We start from the raw sequence: 26,586 nt of genomic DNA, 5'->3' as shown, positions 1-26,586 counted from the left end.
ATACGGCGTGACGAGGAACGAACCTGCGTGAAGAGGGAGCTGAAGTCACCGCATTCCCTTCCAAAGTCATCCCGCAGACTGCCGCTCAGGTACTCTGCGAGACCACCGGTGGTTGGCGGCCTCCTCAGCTTCCTCCGCACTACCTCCTTCAGGCGGCCCCAGGCGAGCACTCTCACGTTGGGGTCACGGGAATGGAGGAGTCGATATCCCTACACGATGGTCAATATGTCAGTCAAGTCAGAAAGAGGGAGAAGACCTGCGCCGCCATGTTGATGGCCCATGAAGACCATCTCAGGCGATGCCCTTTTGGGCAAATGGAGCCAGCCCTTTGCGCAGGCCTTCAGCCTCTTGTCGATGTCGGTCAGGTGTTTCTTCTTAACGTTGCCAGCCCGCAAGATGAATTCCAGCCTGGGCAGAGGGAAGATGTTGGTCTCGGTGATCTTCTGCCACGGGGCGAGGAGTGACTCGTCGATCTTCCTGACGTTCTCGCCCAAGCGCACCAGGTCCTCCTCAGGGGTCTGGTCCACATTGAACCCGAACGGGACCCCGAGGTACCGGTACGCTTCGCCGTCCTTCTGGCTGGAAATGGCCGCCCCCTGGATGGTGAGTTGGGACGGCTGCACGGGCTGGTTGGTTGCGAAGTTGAGGTCCAGCGTTGCGCACTTGCTTGGCTTGAATTAGAGACCTGCAGCGGTCACCTGTTCCCCCACGATGTCCAGCAGGCGCTGCAGGTGCTCCTGGTCCCGGGCCACCTGCACCAAGTCATCCGCGTAAGCCAGGATGGCGATGGTCTGCCCCTGGACGACGACTCCGGACTTGCCTGCCTCATCAGCGACTGCCCGTATCACCGGCTCCATCCCCAGATTGAAGATGGTCGGTGATAACGGGCACCACTGCTTGACACCGGCGCAGAATTTCAGTTTTATCTAAGCCATAAGGCCGAGATTTTTCCGCGAATACCAAAGGGTGAGAAAAAATCGGCATTTTATGCAATGATCCACCGATTAGTATCTACCCCTCTGATCTTCATGCAATTAAATCATTAGCAGTAAACAAAAGCTATTCAGAAGATCTAACGTAAACATTTTACCGGAAGAAACGTACGTACGAAAATAGTCTTAAGCCAAATTTACAACACCGAATGTTTAAATTATCCCACTGCCAAATGGCGTCGAATTCTCTTTCTAAGGAATCATTCACAAAAAGCAATCAAACTTTTATCTAAAGAAAAAATTAAATGGGCTGATTACAGTGGTTCATGCCTTAAGATGCTGATCTCTCACACCAAAGACAAAGTTCCCAAAAACGAGAGGAGTGGAGAGTCCCAAACGAAGTGTTCGGAGTGTAACCTGTAGCATATTGGACAGCTGGGTCGAAAATATAAATAAAGGATATAAGAACACGAAATATGTGTCAGGAATAAGAACATAACATCCCTCTTTGCGAATTACCTCATTGATAAAGACCACAAGAGTGACTTTTTAACTAAAATTCTTCATTTTGAAAATAATGGCCATAGGGTCGATGGTTAGGAGTAGTTGGAAATTTAGAAATGAGTCAGTTGGAAGGGTGATCTTGCCAATGAAATTTTGAATCCCCCCAAATCCTCAATTCTAGACCAACCACTCTTCCAATTCAACAATTAAAAACGGAAGATGTAATTATCTTTACTTTCCAGTTACATTTTAATCTTTGTAACCCTCCACTTTTCCTGCCCCTCACTCTCCGACCAACCCCCCTCTCTTGATCAGGCGGTCGATAGAACAAGTTTGCTTTTATGAGGACTGCCTTATGATGACGTTCAACGTCGAAACCTGGGTCTGTTTTTAAATAAAGTTGTGGCAGTACAAAGTCAATAATTTCAATTCATTGCAATAATAAAATATGACCTAAGCCTTGAGGCCTGGGAATTTCACGTTATCTGAGCCATACGGCCGAGAATTACAAATTATCTTGGCCCTAAGGCCTAGAAAAGGAGTATATCTAAGCAATAAGGCAGTTCATTACAAGTTAATCTTAGCTAAAAGTCCTAGCTGTACAAGTTTAATTAAAGCCATAGGGACAAGAGCAATAGCTGTGAATATCTAGTAAACCTTATCTATTAGGCTACGAATACTATATAATCTTAACTGAAAGGTTTAGACAAGTATAATAGAAGCCATTAAGCCGAGAATTTCCGGTTATCCAAGCCATAAGTGCGATAATCAAAAGTTATCTTAGCCTTTAGGCCAAGAAACTATTAGATCTTGGCAATAAGTCAGTGCATAACAAGTAAATCTTCGATTAAGGCTTAGATGTGCAAGTTTAATTTAAGCCATGGAGACAAGAAGCAAGAACAGTAATTTTATAGTTTACTTTAGCCATAAGGTATCGTAGTGCATAGTAATCTTGGCTGAAAGGTTTATGCAAGTGTAATCTAAGCCATAAAACTGAGATCATCCGTTATTATACGTCATCTTAGCCATGAGGCCGAGAATGACAAGTTATCTTAGCCATAAGGCCCAGAAAAATGTATATCATGACAATATATCGTTGTGTTACAGGAATAACTTTGCTAAAAGTCAGATGTACACGTTTAATCTAAGCCATAAGAATGAGAGCAAATACCTTTGAATTTTCCAGTTAACTTTGGCCATGTGGATTGCAAGTAAATGTTTAAATTAGCTTAAAGGTTTAGACAAGCATAACATAAGCGATGAGGACGAGGATTTCACGTTTTTTAAGCGATAAGTCCGAGAATTTTCCGCTTTTTTTCCTGAATGTTCCTCGCAACGTCTTAGGCACATTATGCTAAACAGTATGGGGTACAGAAACATTAGAGGCATTACTGAATACCGAAGGATGCGAATTTGATCATGAATGGGTGATAAAAGCTTCATATGACTGGCCACTTTCGACAAGGATATGGTCGATACTATGTGGGTGTTGATCTTTTTCATAGACGTAATCGTCTGAGCGAGATATGAATTGTACTAATGTCTTTAGTCACAATCGGTAAGTTAAGTTCAGATAGTCGTTGTGATGACACCATAGCGTCGATCGAGATATTGCTGTTAAAATTAGCTAGAATAGGTTTCAGGGACATGCAATAACTCTCTGCTGAACATCCATACGGTACAATGAGACTCCCACGTCCTAAAAGCCTTAGGCCTTAAAGCCTTAGAATAATTATCTGGACACCATATTGTTAGGGTGGTATTCTGACTGAAGGGGTCATACCATTACCCCGGTAGTTTACCTTTCGTATAAACTTCCTAGTTTGCTTTGGCAAGATGAATTTCACAATATCATTTGATGAGCGAAATGTCGTTGAGAAATGCGTCAACGCTGCATGAAATGGTTAACTTAATATGAACAGGAAAGACCGGAGCTCAGGCTTCAATATCGCAACCTTCACAGTGACGCCAATAGTCGCCGGGAAGTGGGACAAATTGATCTCTTTTAGCCGTTACCGCTAGGTAAGGTGAATCGGGTTGTATAATAACGGCTAGTCTTCCGTGCGAACTCCTCGACGGGGAGGCGTGTGCTTCATACAGCTGGTAACATGAGCCCAGATTGTACAATGGCATGATCACTAGTAAATGGATTTTCTCTTTTTGTCTTATTATGCGCACATCGGCGTTAGGATAGAGAGAGTAGATGTCACTTCCATCTCCATCATAATGGACAATATCCAGGCCTTGGGGTTGTTTGGAACGGGCGTCAGCCACGATTTGGGATGAGTGCGTCGGCGAGAGAATAGACGGGGCCAGGTGACTCAGTTCAGCCAGCTCTGCTATGTCGTGAATCCTTGAAATCTCAACTGATAATTTGATCAGGTGGTACAGCACAGCGGTATACAGTATACAGGTCAGTTTCACCGGTAGGCCATGTGAAAGGTAGTAAATACTTTCAAACTCCGAAGACTCTCGGAGAGAAAAGAAGTCGCAACAGAATTACTTTGATTTGGCCTGCCTTGAAATAGTTCTTAGGCTGTTGCGGTTCGTGAGAGCATCTTATCGTGTCTGCTTAGGGTGTCCGAAACATGATTTAGAAGTTTGAGTTAGAAAGTTGCATTGAATTTGGCGCGACATTCGCAATTTCTGCGTGGAGGTTTTTAATTTGGTCATTAGTGGCTGTTCCGGCTAGATATTGCAGACCATATCCCAGCGCATCAAACAGTCCTCTACTTAATCGTGACCGTTGATCGTAAATAAGATTCCTGTATTTCGGTAATTCCTCGGACATATGGAGTTTTAATTTACCAAGATACTCAAAGGAAATATTTTCAATCAGCAAGAACAGATTATCCATAGATTCGGATATGTTGGAGCACAGTGACTGGAACTTCTCTCTCTAGATTCTCACGTCCATTAATGCTCCGCCAAAATTATCGGTATAAATATCGATATTCACCGGATATTCCTCTTGGGTGAATAGCAGAGGGTGCCTGGGCACGAAAAGCATCCCTTTGGTCAGCTAGGGTTGACAGAAGACTAGGAGGATGCAGTCCATGAAGCTCGGCGTCACGTGATACATTGCGGCTGAAATTATGTGTTAATGAGACCTTGCAAGCGTTACAAGGCCATAGCTTGATGGATTAAAGGATAGTATACGGGATTATAGGGAGTGACAGGCATTTCTGAACTTGGGCTTTTCGGGCGGTGTTTCCGGCCCTTCGCCTGCGATTGTGCTCGCGGTGGGATTAAAGTAGTAACTGTTGGAAGTAATCCATCGCCTCTCTGAAGTGGGTGGGCGCAAAAGACCCATTGTCCTTTCAAGGTGTCGAACGCCGCCAGGTGTTTGTGGCCGCAACATCAATATTGCGTCCCTCGTCTTCCGTGCATTGGGCATCTTCTTCCAATGTGGAGGCAGCCACGGTCATCAATGGTTTGGTCAGGGATGGTACCAAGTACAGATCCTTTTCAGAGGTGGGTGGTCTCTGGGGCGTGACTGGACTAATCCAGTCTGCATTAATGTCCGAAGTGCAACTCCACCTCTGCGAGTCCTCACAGTCCAAGTCGGGCAGATCACTCCAGAAAATAGCAACTAATCTGCTCCTCCGCGGTGCCATCGCACCGAGCAGCCTCAACCCCGTTGCTGACTATGAATGGATTTTAGGATCAGAGGAGGGTGTTCTATTAGATAAAGGTCGGAGGTTATAGGGGGAGGGGGCTTGGAGGGAGGACTTGGGAGTTGCAGTGAATTCTGAAAGGCGTTCGGCGTTGGAAGGCGATAGGGAGACAGATACGAGAGGGTTCTTTTGGACGGCAGGAGGGCGGAGGTTGTTCGGAGCCTTGTTGTTCCGTGCCGTCACCCGAAAACAGGGATGAGGGATTAGGTTTGGGATCCGAGGTAAAAGCGTAAAAGGTTACGCAAATGAGCTAGGAGACGTCTTCAATCTTTCAGGCCCTGTATGTCTGCGGTAACAGGGCTTCTAACCTTAATTATTTCGCAGGGGCCTTTCCAACGGGAGATTAACTTCCGTGCTTGACCACGTGCGAGCGTGTTATTACGCAAGAGGACAATTTGTTCATCGGCTATAGTCGGGAGTGTCAAAGTTGTGCTGAGCTGTACTTTTGATGCTCCAACTCAGTGAATTGCTTGCTTGAGTCGATAGCGTGTTCGTGCACAAACTGTAACCTTCTCTGCCTTTCGTAATTATAGGGAGGGTCCACCGCGTAAGATGTTGGAATCGGAGATTGAATAAAAGACCTAGATGTACATGTTTAATCTAAACCATAGGAATAAGCACAAACACCTGTGAATTTTCTCATTACCCTTCGCCATGAGGAATCTAAGTACATGTTTAACTTAACTGAAAAGTTTAGGCAAGTGTTACCTCAGACACGACACTAGAAAATAGTAGGTAATAGCAATGAATTAACGCATTACAAGTTAATCTTTGCTGAAATTCCTATATGTACATATTTAATCTAAGACATAGGAACGAAAAGCCAAACCTGTGAATTTGTATTTTTCTTTAGCCATTAGGAATGGAAGTACAATGATATCTTAAGTAAAAGGTCTATACTAGTATAATCTAAGCCAGTGGGACGAGAATTGCACGTTTTCTAAGGCACAAGGCCTATAAAAAGGTCGATGTTAACTATTGATCTGTGCAAGTTATTCTTAGCCAAAACACCGAGATGCGCGAGTTTATTACCACACGGTGTGACAGACGGCAGAAAGTACCTGGAATGGTTTATGGAAACGAGATAAGTAACAATTTAGGCGAGGAGGAGTTGACTGGAAGTTCTCGTGAAGTGCTTAGGGATCGCCAAGAACACGCTTATTCGGCACACTACCTGTGATGATAACCACGTCCTCGAATTCTGCCCGTTTGCAGTGGAATCAAATTGTTCCATATATTAGAAGTTTCAAAGTGAAATTCACTTAGAAAACGAAATAGAACCCGGTGTGAGCGAATTATTTTTCTTCTCCGGAATACCTCCCATTTGTATGCACATTGTCGAGAGACACCGGTGAAGTTACTTACTAGCTTAGTATCTCCCTTAGCTTCTTCGACCGAATCCTAATACAAGTCCGGTATTTGGCGAGGTGGAAACTTCTTATGAGAGGGCATCACCCAACAAACCGCCCACCTGCCCCCGTTAAACCGCCGTGCCCGACCCGCCGACCATGAGGGTGCCCTTCAGGTGAGCGGGGCGAGTCACCAGTAAAGCAGGGCTGAAATGGCGGCCTGTCCTCTCGCCGTATCCACAGGAATGGTGGAGTGGGGTCAACAGGGGCTGAAAAGAACCAGGGCATCGCCCAATCACCCTCCCAAGGAAAAATTCGCCTCTTCCCTCCTACCACGAGCTCTCATCCCTCCTACGCCACCGTCCCCTTGTGCTTTTATCCTTTGAGTCGGCGATCCTCGGAAGGCGAAGGGAAAGGCGGGAAGGGAAGTGAGTGCGGAGGGGAAGGGGAGTCGCCTCCGGTCGAATTTCGGATTCATGGCGTAGGCCGATTCCCACCCTCTTCCAACCCTAACCCCCCCCCCCCCCCCCCCAAAACCCCTTGACTCCGCCCAGTCCGGGCGAACCCTCCCTGTACCACTGCCACTCTCTCTGCACCCCCCAAAACCTCCTTCTCCTTCCCTCTTCATTTGTCTTCTCCCTCAATCACCCTCACGCCCCAAAACCACCCCCGGGCTTTAGCGTTAGCCAGCGAGACACACTCGCGCCGCGACCCTGGGCGCCCCTCTCTCTGCGTCGACGCCTCACCGGACGGTCCCAATCCCCGGCCCACACCCCCGCTCCTATCCCCAGAGGTCTGTCCTCGGCGGACCCTTTTCCAATTATGCCCTCGAAAGCCGCTCACTCCCACGCCGTTCCAGGGCTTCCCTTGAGGGGGGGGGGGAAATGGCCAATTCGCCATTTGAAAGAAAGTTTGCGGAACAATAAAATTAGACCAACTTAATAAACGTATTAAATTACGCCGTTAATGCATTCATACATCCGCTTGTATCTATCTCATCAAATTTCACTCTTCACTGCATTCAATTTCACTGCGTGCCTAAATGTATGGATTATTCTGCATAAAAACAACAATAAAATAAAGGACACGGGTATATTCGGAAACCGATTAAGAATCATTCACATTCTCGGTCAGAATGCCGAGTGATGACGTTTCGATTGCTAGCTTCATCATCATCCTCATGGCGTTGATCAATTCACCGCAACCGGCAAAAAACATTAAATATGATCTGATGTTCTTTTACCAAGCTCCATTTCTTTGCATGGAGTTGTTATGTTCATATTTATCATTCATGGAAAATTAAATCAGATTATAAAAACAGTGATTTTAGTTATTTAAAGCCTTTCTATTCTCTATAAAAAGAATTTGGCTTTGCATGGCGAGACAAGAAAAGTAGCAAATTCATCACGAAATTTAAACCGCAGCTGACCAGGGCACTTGAATGTGCAAAAAAACTAATATGATCGAACTGGGGCTTAGGCCGCAACATTTTAAAATTTCCGAGGTCTTTTGCCGCATCAGTATGTTGTTTTGAGTTAGTCAAGTGCACATGAAGAATAAACACACATGAAGAATACACACCCATAAAGGAATGGGATCATTGCTGCCGCGATCGTGGTAACTGCTCTTAATTTCTCACGCACTGCGAGATTTCGGCAGACACTGAATTTTCGTATACATGAGATTATATCTTGTAGTCAAGTGGCACCAAAATCGTTCTCTAAAATCGGAATAGTGGATATTGGGTCACGAATTTCACCTGAAATCAATATTTGCGATAAATATACAGGTAAACGTACCTGTTTTATATTCTCATTGCCCCCTCATTATTCCCTTGAGTAATACACGATGTTATTATAATTAGCACGTAGGTGTAGGTGCGCTTAATTAGGAGAAATTATTGGAGACAGGTTATATGTACAGTCTTGAAGAGAACACCTTTAGCCGTCCGGGGCGTAGAATTTTCTGATGTTGGTCAATATTTTAAGGAAACATTTATTTCCAAAGGCAAGGTTTTCACTGTCCTTGTTAGACTTCCTGATTGCCACGTAAATGAATAAGAAGGAATGCGACACTCGAACATACCTGGTGGCAACGTAGCAGTTATCGGTTTATATTTACAGTGAAATGGCAATGTAGAAAAATTGACAAGCACTTCATCAACCGGGCTTTAAATTTGAAACATCAAATTATGTTTTATCTACATATAATGTGAAAGTTCCCCGTCAAAACGCCCAAGGAATATGGCATGGCATTTTAAAAATGTTCAAATAAAATATTAGTGATAATATTAAAATAAACGATTAAAATCAGCAATTAAAAGAGCTAAGACCTATTTTTGAAGTTGAACGTTTCTAGCCAATGTGCGAAATCACGTTATTCGTGATTGGCAAAGGCAGAGGGTTTTTAAATTATTAAAAATTGCATAGGAAACAATATAATTTAATCGTGTATTCATCTAGAAAATTATCCACTAATCCAAAGATGGAAATATATCTCTGGAATAGTTTATGCACTTTCTAAAGATTTTTTTAAGTACTAAGTAAGCTTGCATAAATTTGCATGATACAAAGTAAATTCATACATAAATACATGTAACATTATGAAAATAATGCACATGTTGTTATTTTGACGCGACTATCGATGGCAGCACGGTAAAATCAGTCGGGAAATGTGGTGGGGGATCTGCCCTCCCAACGCAGTTGGTTACCAGTTTGAGCTATCTGAGCGGAAAAACGTGCCTCCGCGTGAAGCGTGTTTTTCGACTTTGTAACTTGGCGCGATGGAGCGTTCGTTTGAACAGCGACACGATATGACAATGCCCCCAGCCACACGTCCTTCATCGTTACCAACTTCCTGGCCCGGAGGAGGTGGTCTCCCAGCCCCCTTACAGTCCCGACTTGGCTCCGGGTGACTTTGTTTTGTTTACCCGACTGAAAAGAGAGCTGAAAGGAAAGCATTGGGAGACCGTGGAAAAAAAATCCAAAGCATGTTACAACGTTCCGGAGAGATATTCCCGTCGAGGCGTTTCAAAGTGCCTTTCAGGCGTGGCATACACGTTCCGCAAGTGTATTTATGTAGAAACAGAGTATTTTGAAGAATTTTAAGCATTTATACAAGTGTGATCAATAAACCTATTTTTCCCAGATAATGCGTATTACTTTGGGTCCTGTATAATTACAGAACCGTGTGAATTTGAAGCACTTATGTTAAAGGCAGAATTCTGAGCTATATTCTACGTTAAATGTTACCATATGTAATGAAGTATTGGATTTGGGAATATTTAAGCTTTGTTTACGCACCCTAAATAATTACCTCCATAGGGAAACATTTTACTTCACACTAAACATATCTAAAATTTTACGCATATACTCAATCTAAGGTGGTTTTACAGCATTGGTGTTGACAACAATGTAGTGATAACCATTTTACCCGAAGGAAAGTCTCTAGTCTCATCCCGGTGGCGCCGTAAAACTCCCCAGGGCCCACCCTGCTTCTCGGGTTATAAGGAACTTACCGCTCTCCCGCAGACGACCGTAACAACGAGTGACACCCAAGTCTGCGGCCATCTGTCACACGTCACAGTCACTATTCTCCTCTCATTCCTTACAGGACTCCCCGTTCCACGAATACATAACTCCACTCCATTTCACTCTGAAGTCCAATACTGATCCCTATTTCCACTATTAGGTTGATGTTTCTGAACCAGCAATTATTATTTGGGTCAGATATTTTGGAAAAAATAAAGAAGTATCATATATTCCCAAACACTGCAGGAAAAACCTGTAGACGTTATCATCAAAATATTTGTCTGGAAGTGAAAGCCTTGATATTAAAGTCTCGTTCACAGAGGTCTTTGCGAGCAAAGCGATGTTGTGATTGGGAAATATTTCATTAGTTCAAGACATCGCGACTTATCTGGAGGTTTCATCAGCAATCACACGCTCTGCGAAGACGCCACAGTTTCTAACATTACAATCCCATTCTCCAATCATGTAAAGAGTTTATTTTATAATTTACAGTAGAGACCATATTTATATCATGCAATGAATGTTCACAGGTGAATTTTCTGTGATTGGCAAGCAAGGGGAAATAATCCACCATTCGTAAAAAAAACTATGCACTATTGCCTTCTTTCGTAGAAATACTAATGAGTACATCAAAGTCTATAATTATATTGTAATTTTCTGTCGTATTACCCTAAATCTGCCCTCAATTGAGTATTGGTATACAGAAAAATATACATTTTTTATTGGGGGCGCATGGAATCCCATTCTCTCGAATCCTAAAGAAGCTCTCTGAATAACGGTGTGGTAATGAAAAGAAAAGTGTTCAACACTAATGCCGACGACATAGTTTGCCAATTTCAATGTGATGAAACTCGCCTTTTACTGATTGCCTTTTATGATTCATATTATTTTTTATGAGTTACATCCAGCATGGAAGAATTCATTTTCGAATGAAATCCTTAGAATTTATAGAACTTTAAACATGATATGAGTTAGGATAAAGATTTTAGGTATTTAACTGAAAAAATGACTAACAAATTCTCAAATAGTCATTCATAGCGCTCGCTTGTAAATTCAGAAGTGGCTACCTTTACTTTAGGTGACATTTATAAACTTCCCTTCAGTTCGATTCCATTGACAAGGACGGTCATATTTCATGCTATTATTTCGGAGTCGTAATCACACCATAGCTATTTGAAAAACAGATCATGCATCATACCTGTATACCTTTAGCGGAACCCTCATCATCTGAAATATTTAAATTTCCATGGAGGAGGGGAAAGAAAAATACGGAATATATTGAAATTGTATGCACTAAATCCTTGTCTAATAAGATTTATAATCACTACGATAAAAAAACACGTCAAGTTGTTGAATGGAGCAAAGTAAAGGAGGTCTCCATGCTCTTTAGAAACATTTGTGCTGGAAATGCTTCTATGAGTTGAAATCGTTGTACAGCATATTTAATGAAATCCGCAAAGGTTATAATTCTATCTTCGAGAAATTATTTCACGGAGCCGTATCTGAAATATTATTTATTTTTTCGGAAATTATGCATGCGGAGCTCACCTGAATGTGCACATAAAAAACTAAAAGACCAATGCAGTAATAAAGGGGCATAAAAACTAATTAATAACTTTTAATTCTATGATTTCGGTCTGGGCACAGTTTTACTTTTATATCTTAGGGCTAACGGGAAAAATTATACTTATGCTTACAATCGGAAAAGGAAAGCTCTTCAGCGACGACATAAATATATACATAAGTTTGGTAAAAAGTGAACTAAACATAGACACACAAAGGAAGATCACTTACAAATAGGTTTGACGTTCCAATTTGGATGGCACAATAGAACACCAAAATAAAATAGAAAACACGTAAAAGGACAGTCACAATGCAGCAAGTTTAAGCTTTCGGCGTTCTTGAAGGCTCAGACTCAGACGTTCCTTCAGATCAGACTGCTGATTGATAGCAGTCGCATATATATACACAGACACATGCATGCATGGGCAGATGGGAAAATATACATGGTGTAAGGTTAGACACAGGCGTAATTTTATTTGTTTTTTCTTGAATCATAATTATTTTCACTATTAATCACAACCATTTGATTCATTCAACAAAGAAAGACTATTTTTCTGAATTAAACCCAATTTTATACCAAATTCCTTAATGCTGATATGCCACTTCTCCTAAGCAATGATCAACATAATTGTAAAATAACAACAAATAAAATCAAAGGATTTATCATTCGTCCCTCGACTATCGACCCAAACAGATCGAAGCGGAAGCCATTTTAAAGCGTCACTTTGCAGCCGGGGGTCAATCGTCATCGAGCCCCTTCCGCACCCGGTTCCTTTTGTTGGAGCACGTCCATGTTATTGCTGGCGTTTCGCTGAGTGAAAGAACAACCCCCTCCTAGCGTCTCCGTTTCATCCCGTGTGCCGTGATGCGATTGAAGGCGACTTGGGATCCGGAGCACGACTGACTGTAATGGGAGGGTTTGGAGAGGGAGAAGGGGAGTTCAGGGGATAGAGGAAAGGTGGAATTATAAAACGGGTGGATGTGGCAGGCAAGGAAATCTAGAAAAGAGAGAATAAACGGAAGAAAGGCGCGGGGGACCTGAGGGGCAAAGCTCAACGCGTACTGCGTAAGGTGGGAAGTTCCTGAAAAAACGTAGGTACCTACCTAAAACGGTACCACAAAATTTGTACATCCGGTATATATATGCCCCAAGGATCATCCAAACAAAAGCGTATTTAGCCTAAGTTTCAGGTAAACGATTTCATTACTGAGTGGATATAATTGAATAAAAATCTTTACACGCAAATCACATGTTAGGGAAACAATCTTGGCGATTGGCGTGTCAACATATGCTCTCCATACATTAAATAACAATGTCTGGCTCACATAAGCTATTCTGTTACGTTCTTTGACGTCACTACACTTGACACAAAAAACTTTTGTTAAGGTCACAGTTAAAAAATGCCACACTATATTTCAAGTACTCTATGCACAATTAAACTTGGTGGAGAATCTAAATGACTTCGAAATATAATTACACAACCAAAAGATGGAAATAAAGCAACTACTTTTCTACTATCTTGAACGGAAGGTTAGCGAAGAATATTATAGGTATTGATAGAGTATTATGTAGTCAAAGAGCAGAGAGTCAACGCAGGGTCGTCATAGTAATGATAAGAAACCTTAGAGAAAGATCATGAACGTAGAACAGGTGAGTGACACACGATATCATTGATAGAAATATGAGAACAATCGGTGAATTTACTGGTACTCTACATGTACGTGCCAACCAGTTGTAATTAAAAGTAAAAAGCAAATCGTGCGCAGGGTTGGTTTGAAGAAATGACAATGGATTCATCTGGTAGAACAAAATATGTTGTTGATGGGGAAATGAAATTCGGAAGCTGGGGAAGGAAGAGATGGGAGTGATGGAGACTACGGATGTGGAGAGTGAAGTTTAGGAGAAATAAATGGCCGAGAGTAAAAACCATAGCCTTTTGCAGGAGAAACAGCCAGTTAAATAACAAATTATAAGTAATGCCTTGTTTAATCCTCATGGAAGACGTAGGTAGACTTTAAAAATGCCGGGGCATACAAGGGAATATCAGTTATTTCAAAATATCGTCCGTCGTAGGTTTAGGGATAACGGCATCAAATCACGTCGTTTCGTAGAAGTTGATGAGGATTCGGCTCACTATAAAGCACTCATAAGGTGTAATTTTAAATTTATGGTAATGCATAAGGAGAAGAGTATGAGAAAATGGAATGCAGAAGACAACCGAGTCTTACACGTTGATATCAATTTCACCGTCAATAAAAATCTAAGGGATGGTGAAGACAAGAGTACAATAGAAGAAAGATGGAAAGATCTCTCAAGAGGGACAAAAAAGGGGATAACGGAACAATAGGAACATTAAATAGCAAATGAGTTAGGAGATCTTGAACAAAAGAATACATGATTCGGTGAATAAAGCATAGAAGGGAATGGAAGGACGTGACCACGGAATTACTGAGAAGAAAGAGCTGAGCATTAAACTGAGGCGAATAACTGATGGGGAAAAATAAAAATGGTGTGCCAGAACAATACAATGATTTGCAGGTTTTAGGGAGACATAACGAAATAGTTGCGCTAAACAGGAATGTAAAGGAGCTGACAGGTTTGAAGAAAGGAAACTGCGCTGGATACTGATACAAATACATCGCCTAAAATTATACGAAAATAGGACTATCACTTTACTTTCACACGAATCAAAAAAACTTACCCGGAATATTTACATGTATCAGACTGCACGTGTGCAGACATTTGATGGAGAGGTAGTTTGGACTGGGTTAGGGAGGAAAGTAAGACAGATTAGGAAAGACAGCAGAGGAAATGATAACCGAGTCGTGGATAAGGCTGAATGCAGGAATGCAATTAGGTGGGTAACACATGAAATCATTTAAATGTGCGGATGGTCACGCGTTTGTTGGTCAGTCAGCCAAAGATTTACAGTCAATACTTATCACATTACAGAATCAGTGCCATTCGGGTGGGATGAGAACTAACCATAGGAACAAGAAGAAAATGAAATTTTAAGGCAGTAATATGGCTAGAACAAGCATAGGGCTCACAAAAAACAGTTCACCTTTCTGGGAAGTGTTATGAAAGAATGTGGGAATAGAAGTAGGGATGTTTAAAGACGATTTTTTTTAGGTTTAGAATCGTATACAAATAGGAGGGAGTTTATGATCGGCACCTTAAGTAAAGAAAATAACTGTCAAAACTTAGATATGGAGGGGTGCTTCGTGCTGTTCAGAAAGTTAGTCGTTTGGCTGGAAGATAAGCATTTGTAGGAGGCCTTTGAGGTGTGAGCGTGAAGAGGAATGAGGAAAATAAAATTGGGCCGACAGGGAAATGAAGGACAAATGTATGGTGAGGGAAGAGAGCTCTCGGAAGGAACTGAAGAAGGGCAAGTGGATGCCAAAGACACTGAGAGGCAATGGGATGCTGAAGACGTTGATACAGGGGAAAATGCTGGTTAAGCAGGGTAGAGAGAAGAAATAATAGACATTCTGGATTAAATATAGGTAGGTAGGTAGAAAGTACGTAATGCTAAAGAGTGAGTCATTGTAATTTGCAAATATTAAAGGGCTTAAGGATATTTTGTGCCATGTTGCACGTAGTTAAGGCTTCAGAGCACAATAGTGTGTAGTGCCATGGTTCATTAAAAACAAACCCTAATCTGGTAGACTATTATTAATAACAATAATATTCCAACTTTTGCCTGAATTCGGACAAATTCTTGAATTTGATGAGAATCCTAGCTATTTCCTTTTTCTCGATTTCCTTGACTAAGTGACCACTCACAACTTTTTTATTATCTTTTCGAGACGAAAAATAATAAACATACATATTGAAAAACTTTTGCATTTCTTTGAATTGCTACTCCAATAAAGTAAGGAAATGGTTGCGTGATATAGGCTCTGGGCCCTCTACCCTTCCCCATTCTTTCCACCGTGACAGGTCCGGACTTTCCCAAATACCATGGTACAAATACGTAATACTCCATTATATGGGTGATTTTACATTGGGAGATGATTATTTTTAAGAGCATCCATGTATCTCAGTATTCTCTCTCAACGTCAGATTTCAATTTAATTACCTAAGTAGCGTGCTTCAATTAACATTGTCGTAATTTCTCCGTTTCATACCTGCTTTATAGTTTTGGATTAAAAAATATAGAATTTTCGTAAGAATTAAGTTTATTTGAAGAAAAAACATCCTGATGCTATGGCACTTAATTCGAGTAATGTATGCGCAAGTATACGTAATTAAATTGTGACGCTCATTAGGTCTATCAATTAAAAATTCATTTGGTCTATCAATGTGTGTGAGCGTTCAATAAATTATTGAATACAACTTAATAGTTCTTAAAATAATGTTTTCAGCAAAAAATATTAATTTTAACTCAAATAGCACGGCATAACAATAAAAATTATTTTTCATTCACCGCTACTGCTATTTAAGTGTGACTCTTTCATTATTCAACCATTTTTTCAATTATTATCATATGCCACCACGAATCAAATTATAATCAATATTTTACTGCATTTATTCCAAGTATATGCTGAAGTATTACTTTAATTGCTATTATTGTGATATGCTGAAATTTAAAAGTTGGTAAAATTTGGAACTACGGAAGTACAAATAAAATGAGAAAAGACATTCACACAAGATCTCTAGCACCCATACGTTTCGTGAAAATATCGTGATTCCTAATTAACTTCATCACCCTCAAAATGGTGATGCTTGGCCATAATTTACGAACTCAAGTTTCCCAATCTGTCAGGTCAGTTAATTTTGGTCCAAATTAAATAACTAAGACCTTACTTTGCCGTAGCATTCCATTCCGAGGACGTGTTGACAATAATCCTCCCATTTCAGACTGAGTACATGGAGAGGGGTCAAGTGTGGAGCTAAGACCCAGGATGTTGGGGGCAACAGAGCTGCGTTAAGAGGGGTATTGAGGGATGGGCAGGTGATGGATGGAATCGACTCGTGTCACCATGCCGCCACTGAGACTGGAAGTAATTCGCGTGCTTGTCATCTAATACGTGTCCCATTCCATCCGATTCCACTGAGAAGGCGAATTCATCGAGGACCTAAACCGTTGATGATATTATTGGAAATGTGAGGTGTGGGAGGTAAAGTCGGACGAGTAATCCATTTAATAAAAAACTGGCCAACGATGGTAAAGAAAAGATATTCCATTTAAATGTTTTGGCAAAATTACATGTACGCAGCTTGATATTGAATACCATGTTGATACTTTGAAAGATACAAGTACGTTGAAAGAGCATTACCGTTATTAGTGATGCTACCTTGGCCGTTCAATAACTCCTAGCAAAACCAAGAGTTGGTAATCGTAGTAACTGGAAAGGTAAACTTAAAGTAATTCTCATAGCTCATTAGATAGCTGTTAAAGTTTCAGCTGTATCCATCGAGTGGTTTCGTTTCTGGAGTCGATTGAAGCAATCAATTTTTAATTATTTAGAAAGATAGAAAAAATAAGTTTCGTGTGGTATTTAAAAGGTTTAATACCGAAAGAGACCAAAGCCGAGTAGGATGCAGTTTATGACACATCTGCTCCTTCATGTGCTACTGTTTTAATTTGGGTGAAAGAGTTTAAACATGGTCATGCATCCACAAATGATGAACATCGTCCAAAACGTCCGGAGTGGCTTCCTCCAAAATGACGGACGAAATTCACGATATGGTTTCGAGTGATCGACGAATCGAATTTCGCGAAATAGTCGATTCTATAAATTTGTTTTTTTCTCATAATAACACTAAATATTCTTAAACCCATATACTAAATATTACAATGACTCATTCTATGATACCGAAGGAAAAGGATCATTTGCTTAATTTTGCTCCTACGAGTGGAGACATTTTCAGGTCGCCCCAATTGTATTTCATGGTTATCCTAGATCTAACATACTATATATTAATCTGAATAAAAGTTTTCTGCATAAATTACCCAACATGGCTCATTTTCAGACATAAACAAGCATTAAAACCCTTTTCCTCTAAAACGTTTTTACTTTGTATTTATAGCCATCACTCATTATCTTTTTTCTTTTCACAACCTCGATTGAGTGTTCAATAAATAACATCCAATGAGACCAATGGTTCCAATAGCTCACCAATGGGACCGATAATACATTGTTTTTTTTTCAAATATAAATATATATTTTAGAAAATGGAGACAACAGGTTTAACAAGCATGCTATTAATGCTCGCAGAAAAAGAATCCAGTCCCTTACATGGACAACAAGCACTTTCCATCATCACTGTAATGAATTTTAAGAACCAAGCAGATGCGAGGAATTCTATGATAATATCAAGGGTACAATAATATGCAAGCATAAAGAAACTTGCGCCAAAAATCTCATTTTTCAGCACAGTCCTTGTGCTGAAGCTTGCGCAACGTAATTAGGCATGGATAAAATCTATAACATTTTAAGATTCCTTCGTCTTTCCGAAAATATCTTCATCTGAAAAAAACTGTATTGGATTTTGACAACATTCGGCATCAATTTTTTATTCATTAAGCTCTTTGGACGCTATCAGCCCATTTTATGGAAAACTGATGTCTTCCTTATATATTTAAGTACAAAAAATATAGATAGATATGAAATAATAGGCAGATATTAAATCTATAATGATAATTACATCCATTAACAATTAAAATATATATAATCGCAAAAAACTACTCGTAAGCCACTAAATGAGGATTCGAATTCATATTGCTCCCCTTGGGTTCATTGGACGCGGGAAACGAGACACTTCCCCAGGAGTCTTGGCGAGTTTTCCTTTGCTAATCTTCATCGTTCTCTTTCCGAGTCATTAGTTGGGTAAGTTTTCTTTTTTTCACATAATCTTTTCCAAGGTCAATAATTTTACGGTCATCAGAATGTATGTATGTTCAATATCAATATTTTAAGTATGTAACAATGAAAATATAAAGTTGAATCAAAATTAAACTTTTAGATAAAATGTGCAGGAATCGTCCACTACTCGTGAATTCTAAAGACGCAAAATACCTTTCCTCTCCGATTCCCCCCCATCCGATGCCAATTCTCTTTTGAGCGGATAGCTTTTTCATTTCAGCCCTCTTTATTTGGTCTCAATATGTCTCTTGCCTATTCTCGCGGAAGCTTCCCTCAAATTTGTTCTTCTGTTAGGTTCATAACAATTCCGCATCGTTTCAAGTTCCAGTTTCTCGTATCTCATGATTGCGAGGTTCTTCCTTTCAATTTTAAAGAGATCCATATGAACTTTCTCTTTTCTACCCTTCTGATTACACGCATGGGCCAATTCATCGGGCAAATTGTTCAAAAATTACGACGAGAAGTGAAAAACAGGACCTTGGACAATAGCCGTCCTTTTGTAATTTACCTATCATCTGCGAGTGATACATAAATTGAAATTAAATAAACGTTTTGAATGGCCTTTTGAAACGAGTCAATGAAATTATTTTGAGGGGACGGCTGCGAGACAATGCGTTTCACACAATCCAAGATTTGAAATAAATCATTTTCTTGGTTGGGGAGGAATTCGAACTCTAGAACAACAAGAACAGGGTAATGGATCCGATCTATTTAGAGAGAAAATACTAAAACATTCCAATTGAATACTAATTATCTTGTAGTTCTGCTAATATAAACTATAAGAATCTTTGTTGGAATAACGCAGAAATGATCAGAAATATACGCTCCTAAATATTTTTTTATTCGCATTAAAAATAATGTAAAATCTTTCTTGATTTCGTTTGAGTTAGTTTCTTAAATATCCTGAGCTACTTCATTTTGTCGCATCCTTCATTTAATAAAAATAAGTTGATTCAAAAACAGTTTTTCTCACTCAATTCATAAAATATTTTAACGACGAAAAGATTGCGTGAACATGGTTTCAAAAATTCAACACTCGTGAAGTCATTTGGTTTCAGAGGGCGGACGCCGATCTATGACTTAAGAATAGCATTAAATAATTCATTTTTAAGCGCACTTTAGGGTTAGCATTACCATCAAATTTACTGCGCTTGAATTTCCCGAATTAAAGTAAAGGGGGCCCAGCTTCTTTTCCAGCGCCGCCTGTGGCTTCTCGGGTACATGTGGTACTCGAAAAATAACACAGCCTCGGTGAACTTCAGGATGTCGAGAGATATCACCCGGGAATTAAATTTCGGGTCTTTCTATGTGTGGCTGAACGCTCTACTCACTGGACTAAACTTTTGCGTGGTGGGTCATATCACCTAAATAAATTAAGACCTATACACACATCATCCATATCTTCAGCGGTTAAATTTCACCCTGAAGATATGAATATGGGACATAAAATGTCAGCTATACAAGATAAGAGTGAGATAGATGAATTGAATGCATCAATATTCACGATGAATTTATAAGGAATATCGTAGCAGGAGAGACGGAATAAAAAGCCATCGATGGGATGAAAGGTGGGCCAAAAGTAAATTTTTAAATTAAGAAAGATCCTTCTTACCTCTCCCCTACTCTTCGGAAATGATTCGTAAAATATATAAAAACCCTTCTCTCATCTTACGAAATTATCCAAGATATTGTCATTACTCAAGCAGAAACTTGCTCTAAAAGAAGAAAAAAATCCATTAGATTTGGCAAAATTTTATTCATTATGGAAGCTGATCAGTAAAATCTGCTCAATCTTTAAAAAAAATTGAGTGAAATGTAAATGTTGATATAAGTAGGCATTTCGGTACTCTTTGAGTACCGAATACTCTTTTGTTAAGTTAATAAATGATTAAATTATTCTGAGAAGACAGTTTCACAAGTCATTATTTGCACAATTACTTCTTTGACAATTATTATTATTACTGGTAATCAACCAGTGAAGGTAAGTTTTGAGTGGACACAAGTTACCAAACAGGACAGCGACAATCCTCATGTATCTCTTTACAAAACAAAACACAATCTGGCATTCAACATTACAACACCCCCTCTTCAATTCCGAATGATTCCTTCCTCCCTTTATTCGATCCAATATGCCTATTGTTTTCTTACATAATCCTCGTTTTCCCAACATTATCTTATCCAACATAGTCTTCAACATCCCAGGATGTTGAAGAATGTGTGCAATTAGGATTAATAATTAAAATTCCACATGGGTAAAATAATAAAATATCAATTCTTACCTACGCAATTTCAGGGAAGCACCATATCAGAGCAATTATTGCGGAGGAGATGTGAGAAGTTAGACGGAATGGGCGAGGGTCGGATGGGTATCTATCAGCTAAATGTTCGCCAAACAAAATTACAGCTTGGGCGGAGCTGGGTGTGTCCACAGGCCCAATTCAGGTTCGAACCCATCAGCTACCAATTCGTAGGCCATGGTCACTGGACTAATCCCCCAACCTTCGCCTTGTTGAAATGAGAAAATAATTGTAAGGCTCGAAGAACGGAGGAGCGCAAAACATTCCCGGAGACATAGCGGATGACTGAGGATTCAGGGGGCATTTTTTTAATAACGGAGATATCACCATGTTCGCATGCTCTCCCCCGCGGAGGTGTCACGGGGGGGGGTGGATGTGTGTGTTTGTGTGTGGATACGGAGGAACCGCTCCCTTCCCCTTTATACACCTCGACTCCGCCGGGGGGAGGAGTGAGTGGGGCGGGAGGGAGGGGGGAAGAGAAGGGAAAAGGGGGAGGAGTTTGGGGGATGTGATGAACGCGAGGCGGGAATGGAGGGCGGGGGGAGAGAGGGGCCACGGGGGGGGGGGCAAAGAGCATCAAGGCGGAAAATGTCTTGGGGGCGGGGACGGCCCCTCCTATCTCACTTCTCCGGGATGGTGGCGGCGAGGGGCGGAGGAGACGGGACGGAGGGGCGGTGCGCGGAAGCTTTGTGTGTGCTCCGGGGAGTTCGCCCCCGGAGAGGAGGTGCGGCTGCAATGCCCGGAGTCGACAAAGGACGGGACGGGAGAGGGAGAGAGAGAGAGGAGGGAAAAGAAGGGAGGGGGGCACGTGGGCAGGAGAGGGAGAGTGCGGGGGCGGGGAGAGGTTTGGCGGCGGCGGCCGTAGGCAGATTGAATTGTGCCTGGAAGCGTTGCGTGGGGGGAGTCTGAGGTGGGGGGGAGGGGGGTTTTAGAGGGAGGAGATCTTATGCCGCTTTCAAGAAGAGGATAGGAGGAGGAGGGCAGAGGAGGGATGAGGAAGTGGTTATTTGGTCGTTGGGACGGGGAGAGGGGGAAGGAGTTGAGGGGTGGAATGGGGCTGGGTGAGTTGGTATAAAGAGGAAGGGAATAAGTGAATCTGTATTCATGGTCTCACGCCCGAGGAAGGGGGCTCCGGGGGTCGTGGGTGGGGGTGGCAGGGAGAGGGTTGCAGTGGGCCGTCGCGAGGTTGGGGAGTTTTCCTTGGCAAAGGACAAGGGGGAGGGGTCGCGGGGGGTGTATGGGGGACTTCCGCAAGAGGACGACCTGGGGGAGGGAGGGCCCATACATAACAGTGCAACGGGTTTCTCTAAGCGGGACTCGTCGTCGTGACTACATTAGGGGCATTGCCAAAACTTCACCATTCGAAGAACACAAGGGTAACAAATAGGTACACAAACTTGCAGGTCTGTTTCTGTGTAGTGTTGCCCCTCTAAGACGGCGTTGCTTTTTTACTCCTACGGATAAAGCTTGAACTCTGATTTGAAAGAAATTGGTTGGCACAACGTGGCTTATTCGACATTAGGGCAAGGCATTGGCCATGAATGTGCTTTAGTAAATCATCCAACCACCTTCGGTTAAAATTTTTCCTTAAGGCTATTACTAAGCGACATAAAACGCTGGGTAAGGCAATCACCAGAGTAGAATCGAATTTTATTTTAAGGTAAATATGGGGTATTAAATTACAGATATACGTATCGTCAAAAGAAATGGTGAAAAAAGTCTCGTGAAAAAATTATACCTCAATGGAAACTTGTGAAGAAAATAGGGAACAGATCCTAATAAATTCTATAATGAGAGACGAAATGTAGAATTTCGGGATGATACTTCGCATTTCTGAGGAAATAAGGAATTACTTATTGAAAAAGCTACATACACTACGCAAAGATAAGCATTCTTCTGCTTGTATGTTTAACGGGTGCAATGGTATCAGTGACACGATGGGGGCTGATTTATCACCAAAAGAATCTTTATTTTCCACCTGGACGTTTTGGAAATATATGCTGATGTATTTATCATGTGTACTAGTTAATTCATTTTGAGCAAACAGATTTTTCTATTGATACCATTCTCATATGACTTTCTCAAAATTCTATAACACGAATTTGCGTTATCTTCGCTTCAGGACTATTATCTAGTCCTATGTCTATTAGTGCTTCATCGTGAGCCTTTTGTTTTTTTTGTTTATTTGGCAAAATTCTGTCGATCTGCATATATGACTGGTCTTTTTATATACTTTAAACAATTAAAATGATGACGGCTGGGTCGCGGTAGTCTAAGGGGTAGAGAGTTGGACTCCTGGCCGAAGGGTTCCGGGTTCGATTCCCGGGTAAGCCTCTCTGAGCACCTGAAGCTTAACACAAGCTATGTGATTTTTCGGGTTCCAGATCTTCCTGGAAAACCATAACCGTCACAGGGAAAGGAACTGGCCCCCCCAACCTGATGTCTGAATTTCACACGACGTCGGGCTTAGCACTGGTTGAACTCTACCATCACCTACCAAACCGACCTTCGGGTTGATTACTGTGTTAATGGTTTATGCTGACGGCTGTACACTCCAGTATATGATAGAGATTGTTTCAATGTCCATTAATCCGGAGAGAATATTTATTCCCCCGACAACTCACGTCTAAAGATGATGGCATATTTAGCGGCGAGAAATCAACAGCAATATGTCTGGCCTGAAGGTGTTATCTGGACTCGCTGCAAAAAACACGAAGGAGACCCTAAAAATCTGCGGATTTCATCCTGAAGCCCTTAGGAAGCCTTTGACACAACTCTTTCCTTCACTTGGAAATATTTCAGCAAACCACGGTTTGCACTCACTTGTTGTTACCGAACCAGTTCCTTAAGTTCAAGGAGGGAGTCTTTCCGCCTTGAGCCATTCCACCGCGTTTATCGTTTACACTCTAAGGTCCTGCAAGCAAAAGCAAGGACCTCGCATGTGGGGCATTTTGAAAATTACGACCCCGACGGGCGGTTCATTCGACCGCATGGAGGAAATACCAGTGGACTTGGTAGGTTGGTAGATATGAGGTGGAGGGAGGGCAATATACTATATACAGTAGCTAACAGGACTGAAAAGGGGAGGGCCGGGAAGGTTGGAAGCGTACTGGGGTCCCTCATTTTATTTTCATTGTGTGGCAAAAGGGAAAGAAAAAATAGTCCCGAAAAGGAAAGAGGAATGAGATGCGAGGGAAGAGAGGGCGTATAGGTAAAAGGGAGGCCAATATGTGGGATTGAGAAGGGGTGTGGGGTCAAAGGCATCTGCTGGGGCGGGAGTGGGGGTGAGTGGCGCGCGGGGGTGCTCCGGGGGAGGGATAAGTGGATTGATGGTTGAATGGGCGAATTAATCCCGCCAAGAGTGGCGAATAGTCGGCCCTTCCTTGCACATCACCGAGTGGACAATGGAGGTCTTTGAAAAGGCGAAGATTAAAGTATGGGACACTGGGTTTGCCTCTTTTATTCATTTTTCTCAGCTGAAGTTTGACGCGCATCCATATTCTGAAGGTTTTTTGCTATTGTATATCCTCAATATCGGGAAGTAATGGAAAATAAATGCAGGAAAACTATCAAATTATTTGTTGGAATTCCAAATTCCTAACAATTGTGTTTTTCAACTTAGCTTGGAAAATAACAGATGCAGTAGAGAGGCAGATAATAAAATGTAGTCCTTGCGGCTCGATAAATCTATTACAAAATCATGTTTTTATTTACAAATACCAGGGTTTCCACTCAGCATATATATTCTGTGAGCGGTTTTTCCAAATAAGTTTTCAAAAGCAGTAAGTCATTTTCTTCTATACAAGTGGAGTAGCACGTTTCTGCATCAAATTTCTTCAAAACTACAATGAAAAAATAATTAAGTTTGAATAATTGATTGCAGTATCATCTTAACAAAAGTCAGAGTAATAAATTAATGAGATTTTTTATAAGCCTCGTTGTGTATAAATGCCAAGATGAATGCCGCAAGTGATCCACTAATCATGCAAACCCAGTTACCGGGAAAATCAAAGCGTGAGCTGTTTCAAAGTGCTCTCCAGATTTTACCTCGGAGTCAACTGATAACTTCTAGCATAATTTTCTAGTCGCTAGGTTACCGCATCACTAATTGGTGTCATAAAGGTAAAAATCTATCGAAGTAGGAATCCGCTTCACATAATATAGACATTTTTAAGAAAGATTTTTCTTTTCAGAAAAAATCCAATCTCATGAGTTTTTTGGAGAAACATAACCCGATACGATAAATTATTCAGAATTCGAACAGCAGCCACTGACAGACGGTTGACTGGACTTGCGGAAAAATCCTATCAAGCAGGACAAACACGCTCACGGAATCACCACCTTTCTTAAAACCGTTGGCCCTGCAAACAGGAATATCATGTAACATTCCCGGCGAGAAGCAGTATTCTTAATTAAGATAAAATGAAATGAATCTCAAATATGAGAAACTTCCATTATCTCCTGGAGTACGAATGAATGTGTTCTTTATTCCGCTTTTCATTTCCAAGAATTTCCCGTTATGGGCGTGAATCATAACTTTCGACGCTCACTTCGCTGAAGACACCGTAATCCATTGGACCACAAGGGCAGGATCCGCACATCATCGTGCGGGTCCTCTCCCGGCACCATCGCACCAATCAATGGATTCACCTTCTTCCGTTACCTGTGCCGCTGCAACCGGAATCAATGGAATCACCTGCACACGGCGGAGGAAGGAGTAAAATCGAAATGCGCGGGGGCGCAGAGGAGTAGGGGTTCGGGGGAGAAGGAGAGGGAGCGGTTGGGGGAGAGCCGAAGCTCAGCGCGAGAACACTTTACTCCTCGAGACGTCCCAAAACGTAAATTCAGCCGCGAGAGGGAGGAAGAGTAAGGGGGATGAGGGGATGGCGGGGAGGGGAGAGGGGGGTTGTGAGGCCGACAGATAAAGGAGAGGGGTCGACTCGGGGGGTGCGGGAAGACGTGTGCGATAAAGGCGGGCACACCTCCCCTCTGCCCTCACACACCACAGGGGGTGTTATACCGCCCTCTTATCCCCCCTCCCCCTTGTGAAGACCCCTTCATTCCCTTCCTACTCGGCAGACACCTTCGCCACCTCCGCAATGCCACCGTATTAAGGAGCGTGTTCGCCTCACCCCTCCGCCTTCCTCGAGCCCAACCGACACCCCCTCCTCCTCACCCATGCCCACCCCACACACCTGAACACACACACACACAAATACACCCGCACACTCCTAAGTTTGGATCGATCCCCTCCCTCGTACAGAGGGGGGGCGGCGTTATGCGTAGGTGTGTCGGGCGGTAGGGGTGGAGGGAGAGGAAGAGAATCATTTCCGCGGACAATGGGAATATTTTTCTTGCCACTCCACCCATTTCCTTTCCCCCATACCCCTCGCTCTACACAGCGTACACACGAGAGAGAGAGGAGGACGGTGGGAGAGGGAGAAACGCACCCTCCAGGGCCTCGCCGCCTCTCCCTCTCGCTTCCTTAACCCCCAGCGAGACGTCCTCGGCCCTTTAAGGCTCCCGCTACCACCCCCTCCTTCACACTCGCTTCGGCGCCGCGGGCGGAGGGCTCTTAAATCGTGCATGCGGCAGACGGACGCCTTCCGCAGGCCAACAATGCGTGAAATACGGAAATGAAGACTTATCCGAACACTAATGAGCTGCTTAGGATAAATCAGAATTATTTGAAGCGTTTATGAGTGAGAACATTGGCACGGTCGTGTACCCGAATCTGAAAATGGCCACAATATTGAAAGTCATAGGCCTGCAGATATCGTTTTCAAAGAATTTAAAGAGCCCGTAACAAGATTAAAGTAAATTAATTTCACAAAGTAAAAGATTTTTCTATGATTTATAGA

This window comes from Hetaerina americana, unplaced genomic scaffold, assembly GCF_022747635.1.
Source record: "Hetaerina americana unplaced genomic scaffold, ioHetAmer1.1.p SCAF_8, whole genome shotgun sequence".
Taxonomy (NCBI): Eukaryota; Metazoa; Arthropoda; class Insecta; order Odonata; family Calopterygidae; genus Hetaerina; species Hetaerina americana.
This window is presented reverse-complemented; position numbering follows the sequence as displayed.